The 6,218-nt window shown below is 38.8% G+C and overlaps 1 non-coding gene across 1 annotated transcript; it reads right to left on the reverse strand.

Annotated features, from left to right (window-relative positions):
- Positions 1 to 600: 600 nt before the first annotated feature.
- Positions 601 to 673, reverse strand: TRNAG-UCC. Its single transcript has one exon. It is a non-coding gene; the product is annotated as a tRNA-Gly (tRNA).
- Positions 674 to 6,218: the final 5,545 nt, after the last annotated feature.

Below are 6,218 nucleotides of genomic sequence, written 5' to 3' on the forward strand. Positions count from 1 at the left end.
ACGTGTGGCTAGTGGCTACTGTATTAGACAATGCAGCTCTAAAGTAGGGACCAGCCAGCAAACTTTTTCTGTAAAGGGCCAAATAGTAAATGTTTTCGGCTTTGTGGGCAATATGGACTTTGTCACAAGCACTCAACTCTGCCATTGTAAAGTGGAAAAACAAAACAAAACGCATAGACAATACATAAAAGAATGGGCATGGCTGTATTCTCCTAAAACCTTATTGGTCAAAGTAAGTGGTAGGATGGATTTGGCCTGTAGGCTGTGGTTTGCAGACCTCTGCTTTAGCGTATAATTTGCTGATGTCAAAAGAAAGATTTAAAAAAGAACCTGAAGCATATTCCTGAGACTACAATAATGCCTTTCTTTATATTTAAATCTGAACTGAATAAAACCTTAGCTTTACTTTTAATCCATAAAAATCCCATAAGCAAATTGTCTTTTAAAAATTGAAACCTAATGTTCTATGTTATTGTAGAAAATTATTGCCCATGAATGCTTATTACTGTTAGTTGTCTATTGGATAACTGTTCTATATTGATTTATTTTAATTTTATTTATTTATTTTTTGGCTACACTACACAGCATGCCGGATCTTAGTTCCCTGACCAGGGATTGAACCTGGGCCCCCTGCAGGGGAAGCGCAGAGTCCTAACCACTGGACCATCAGGGAATTCCCTGGATAGCTGTTCTATACACAAACATGCGCACGCGCACACACACACGCACACACACTGTTTGTATGTTTTTTGGTCTTGAAATCTTTACTGCACTGCCATTTGGACAATGTAAGCAGGTCCCGTGTGCTAGTATGCTGTTAAATACTTTGAAATACTGACCTCTCAACTCAATAGTTGTGGCAATGGCGTTACTTTTTCTTAGTATGTATACTCTATCAACACACAAAAACTTCTGTGTAGTCAGTCCCTGTTAATCTAACTGCATTTCTTTTTTGTTGGTTTTCACAATAGCTGCCTAAACTAATATTTTATATGTGTTTTACTAAGTTGGCAACATTTTTTCAGTTATGCCATCCATCTTTAAATGATGAATGACATTCTGGGGCACTGTTAGTTTGCATCATTAACCATTAGAAACGGTAAGGAGTTAGAGGGTAATCTCTCATTGTGCTAAGCACAAAATGTTTTTCTCTAAATGAGCAATCTAAAGATAATCACATATTATACATGCAAACAATTTCACATTTCTTATGAACACAATCTGTGTTCAAAAATCATTATTGTGCCAATTTAATAAGCCATCACACTGCAATGGCTGTAAATGTGCTTGGTGAAGATGACAAATATTAATGGGACACCAGTCAGAAGTCAGGCCTCTAGTCTAGTAAGGAACAGTTGAGAACTCTGGCATCACCAAAATATCTTTGACCCAGGAGTATGCTGGGTCTTCAAGTGGTGAGGTCCTCCAAAGGAATTGACATTATCTACCCATCACCTCCAAAGGCAGTTCAAATCACTGTTTCCAAAGAGAATGCAGTGAATTTGTGTTAATTTGGGGCTGATATTGATATCTGAGGTACACACATTCTGGTGGAAGTGACAAGGTAGCAGGCACCTGGGCAAAGGAGGTACTGTAGTCTGGCAGGTTACTGTGTCATGGTTAACCTGGCGGGGGAAGGGTAGAAAGTTGTGGAGCAGCAACTAAGTTGGTGATTGGTTAGTGAGGACCAAGGGAAGGGGAAAGGCGCCTTCTTCTAAGAGCCGAAGCCTTGTAAGCTATGGCTCCAAATTTTTCTTGTGATGAAGTTAAGCAGATATCATTAGAGACTAGGCATGTAATGTGGGGCATAGGGTAAAGACTATATTGGTATTTGTGTCTCTATCCTAGGCATCTTAGATCCTAACTTTAGGGCACATAACTACTCTTGTTGCCAGTTACTTGGGGCAATGAGTCAATATCTAACCAGGGTAGAGGTAAGGCAATAAAGCAAAAGAACGTAGGTTTCAAAAACAAGGACAAGACCTTTTGGGGACCTTTTATGTTGCAAGTTCTTGCACCCCCTTTAAAGTTTAAAACAAATATCTTCTCATTGGTAGCATTCTCTAACCCTCTTTCTCTTTGCCTTCCTCCTGTCTCTGCTCCCCCATAGACTTTGTATGCACCTCTACTATCACATCACAGTACCAATGCCGCCTCACCATTGAGTTTATGTATTTTTCTCCCCCGTTTGACTGTGAACTTCTTGAGGCTAAGGACTGTCAGGTCCATCTCTGTATCCTCAGTGCCTAGTACTCAGTATCTGACTGAGTTAGGTACCAATAAAGAGAAAAAGAAGTTTAAATTAACTATCCAAAGCCAAATGATACTTTTCAAAAATAATTTTATTATAGAAGTCACCAATTTAATTGAAGAACATTTTCAAAATGCACTAAGTTAAAAGGAATACAATATTTTTTACAAATCTGCAATTATATTCAAGACAGAGTATTTATGCTTAGTTTTCTACTTACATATCATGAGCATTTCATTCTTTTATATCTCTACAGAATGTTTTTTTTGAACTGCTCCCATAGAGTTATTGGTGCTTACCAAGCATTCCATTTGGTCCTCTGCATTTCTCATCCCTCTGTAGTTAGATAGGACTATGTAACTAATCCTGGCCAATGGGCATAAGCATAAAGGACAAAAATGAGGAATAAACTTCTGGGCCAAAGTGTGGAAGAGCTGGTATGTGCCATCCACCAGTTTATTTCTTTTTCTGCTAAGTGATGGGTGACATTGTATGCTGGATTTTCTATCAGCCTTTGTCTCACAATGGCTGTGTGGAGACCCCTGCCACTTCATGTTGGACAGGCAGCACAAGTGAGAAATTGGTCTTTATTTTGGTAAGCCACTGGGATTTCTAGGTTAATTTGTTGTGGTAGAATAACCTATCCTATCCTCACTACATAGGTACATAGAATATTATTATACGGATATACCATGATTTGACAGTTCCCTATGGTATGTATTTCAACAGTTTCTGTTATTCTGCTAATATAAACAGTGCTGTGATGTATGTCATTATATGTAAGTCTTTGTGGAAATTCATGGTAATTTTCTTAAGATAAATTGCTAGAAAGGAAATAACTGGGTAAAAGAATTTGGCGATTTTTAAGGCTTGAATATATCTTACAAAATTTCCCCCCAGAAAGATAATGCCAATGAATGGTCTCATTAGCAGTATATACATAAGTGCTTGTTTCACCATGCCTCACCAAATTGGGTATTAGTCTTCTTTTGAATACTTGCAAATGTGATAGGCGAAAAATTATTGGAGTCAAATCTGGTTTATTTTAATAACAAGATGACCTTAATATTGACGGATTTTTCACTGGAGCTGTCTCTTAGTGGGTCTTGGTTTCATGAGCCTAAGTTACTTGAGGATGAGGGTGGAACCTATTTAGTAGGTTCCAAAAGGACTCTTGGAAATGTATCAAGATGAATCTGGCAGTATAACCAGTGTCTCAGTGACTTATGTCAGGGCAACAATAGCAGAAATGAATCATTACATTTTTTTCTGGAATTTTTTCTTTTGGTCTGTCCAGAGGTTTTATTCCTGAACTATGAGAAAAAAATAATATGGGATGGCTGATTTCCTGAAACACTTTACAGATTCTAAGACAGCTCATTGCTATAGCCTCTGCTCATAAAAAACTAAAAGATTTCTGAGTCCTCCAGTGAATTCCATCCCTCTGACTTAAGAAACAGTATACCTGGAAATAGTGGAGAATAAAAAAATGGATATATGCCCATTAAAAGAGTGAGGTCACAATTGAACTGTATCTTTTTTTTATGCAGAGCTCTTTTTTAAAATTTATTTATTATTTATTTATTTTTTTTTTGGCTGTGTTGGGTCTTTGTTGCTGCGCACGGGCTTTCTCTAGTTGTGGTGAGCAGGGGTTACTGCTTCGTTGTGGTGTGCGGGCTTTTCATTGCAGAGGCTTCTCTTGTTGCAGAGCACGGGCTCTAGGCTTGCAGGCTTCAGTAGCTGTGGCATGCGGTCTCAGTAGTTGCAGCTCATGGGCTCTAGAATGCATGCTCAGTAGTTGTGGCACACAGGCTTAGTTGCTCCACGGCATGTGGGATCTCCCCGGACCAGGGCTCGAACCCGTGTCCCCTGCATTGGCAGGCGGATTCCTAACCACTGAGACGTCAGGGAAGTCCCAAGATGAAATCTTTGTAAAAGAAAAACGTAGTCAACAATCTTATAAATAGCTATGATAATTTTTTATTTTCAACATTCTCAGGTTTTATTTATATGTAGGTTTTGCTTATAAATAGGCGTCATAGGAGGTGCCTTAAAACTTTGGGCTATTCATACAAGAGAATAAAGTTCATTTTTGAGGCAGGACAGTGTCTTGTGTCTCTGTGTAGATGTTTGTTTTGCTAGTTGGAGAGGCTGAATCAGCAGCTAAAATCTTAAGAATGTTCAAGATACTTTTGTGTACCTAAGTTGACATATCAGCATTTTACCCACCTGATGGACTGAGTAAAATGTAAAGCGTGTTTCTCTCAAGTTGTATTAAAAGTCTAGTACAGACTGATTAACAGCACTTCTTTCCTTTAAATTAGAACCATCATGCTCTAAATTACATTAAGACAGATTGCCTAAGTCTCCTTATTGTAACAGGAATTTGTGCTAAGTATTTTTAAGGAAACTATTGCAATTAAATGTGAAAAAGAGACCTTATTACATCTTCTCTCTAGCAATTATTAGTCTCTTAATATATTTAAAATTGTGACTTGCTGATGAGGTATTTATTCAACCAAAAAGTCCTTTAACATTTATGTAATGATCACATATTATGGGCCAGGCACCATGCTGGGGCTATAACTGTGAATATGACAGACACAGTATCTTTCCTCATGGAGCTCATAATCAATAAAATACGTCCAATAAAACTGTTGCTTTGTGACTCTGCTGTGTGTGTGTGTGTGTTTAAAATTTAGGGAGTTTAACTTAAAAATATATATAATTGGACAAACTTATTATGAAATGATACTTAGATAAAGTTTTTTCTTCTACAGAGACTATTTGTAAGTCCTGGCCCCAGTGTGGTGCTCTGATAAAATAGCTAGTGCTTTATTTACTGCTGACATGCTTGTTTTTTTGTGGGTTTTTTTGCGGCATGCGGGCCTCTCACTGTTGTGGCCTCTCCCGTTGCGGAGCACAGGCTCCGGACGCGCAGGCTCAGCGGCTATGGCTCACAGGCCCAGCCGCTCCGCGGCATGTGGGATCTTTCCGGACCGGGGCACGAACCTGTGTCCCCTGCATCGGCAGGCGGACTCTCAACCACTGTGCCACCAGGGAAGCCCTGACATGCTTGTTTTTAACCTCACACCTCCAGTGTAGATTCTGTTAGTTAGGAATTCAAACAGCATTGGCATTATGGGCTAAAGCACGTCTTATCTTACGAGCAAGGCTCTTCCATCTTGACCTATGTGGACAGTAGTTTAATTCTAAAATACTGGGAGAAAAAAATATATGCTTGATTTTTACCAATCCCATTGGATGATGATACTATATTATTGTTACAATTCCCAGAAGATATTACTATTGGTGGAAGCTGGGTAAAGGGTACAAATGACCTCTCTGTACTAATTCGTATAAATGCACGTGAATGTGTTATTATATCAGAGTAAAATGTTTAATTAAAAAGAACAGGCTAGGGACTTCCCTGGCGGTCCAGTGGTTAGGACTCTGCTCTTCCACTGCAGGAGGCACAGGTTCGATCCCTGGTCCAGGAACTAAGATCCTGCATGCTGTGCGCAGCTCGGCAAAAAAAAAGAAATAAAATAAAATAAAATAAAATAAAAACAGGCTAATAACTGGATGAGAATGATCTCATCCTTTGTTCCCTCAAAGCTCTATCCTATTTTTATAGATGATAACATCTAAGAACAATAGCAGTGATGACTTTTTCATTGGCTAGTGTATGAACGCCCTGATCATGAGGGCGTATAATGTAAGAACTGTACCTGTAAGAAAGAATAGCTTGATTCCAAGTGGAAGCACATTTCTTAAAAGCATCTTCTTTGAAACCATGAATACCATGTGACTCGTTTGCTTAGACTCTAGAGCATGGGTCATGAATTTATTCCTTACTTAGGTTCTTTACATTTACACTAACTCCTTTCCCCAGAACCCCAAAGAATCCTCCTTTGGCGATTATCTGGTCAATGTGTGTCTTTTATTATGAGAGAGAAAGGGTAGG

This window comes from Phocoena sinus, chromosome X (genome assembly GCF_008692025.1).
Source record: "Phocoena sinus isolate mPhoSin1 chromosome X, mPhoSin1.pri, whole genome shotgun sequence".
Classification (NCBI taxonomy): Eukaryota; Metazoa; Chordata; class Mammalia; order Artiodactyla; family Phocoenidae; genus Phocoena; species Phocoena sinus.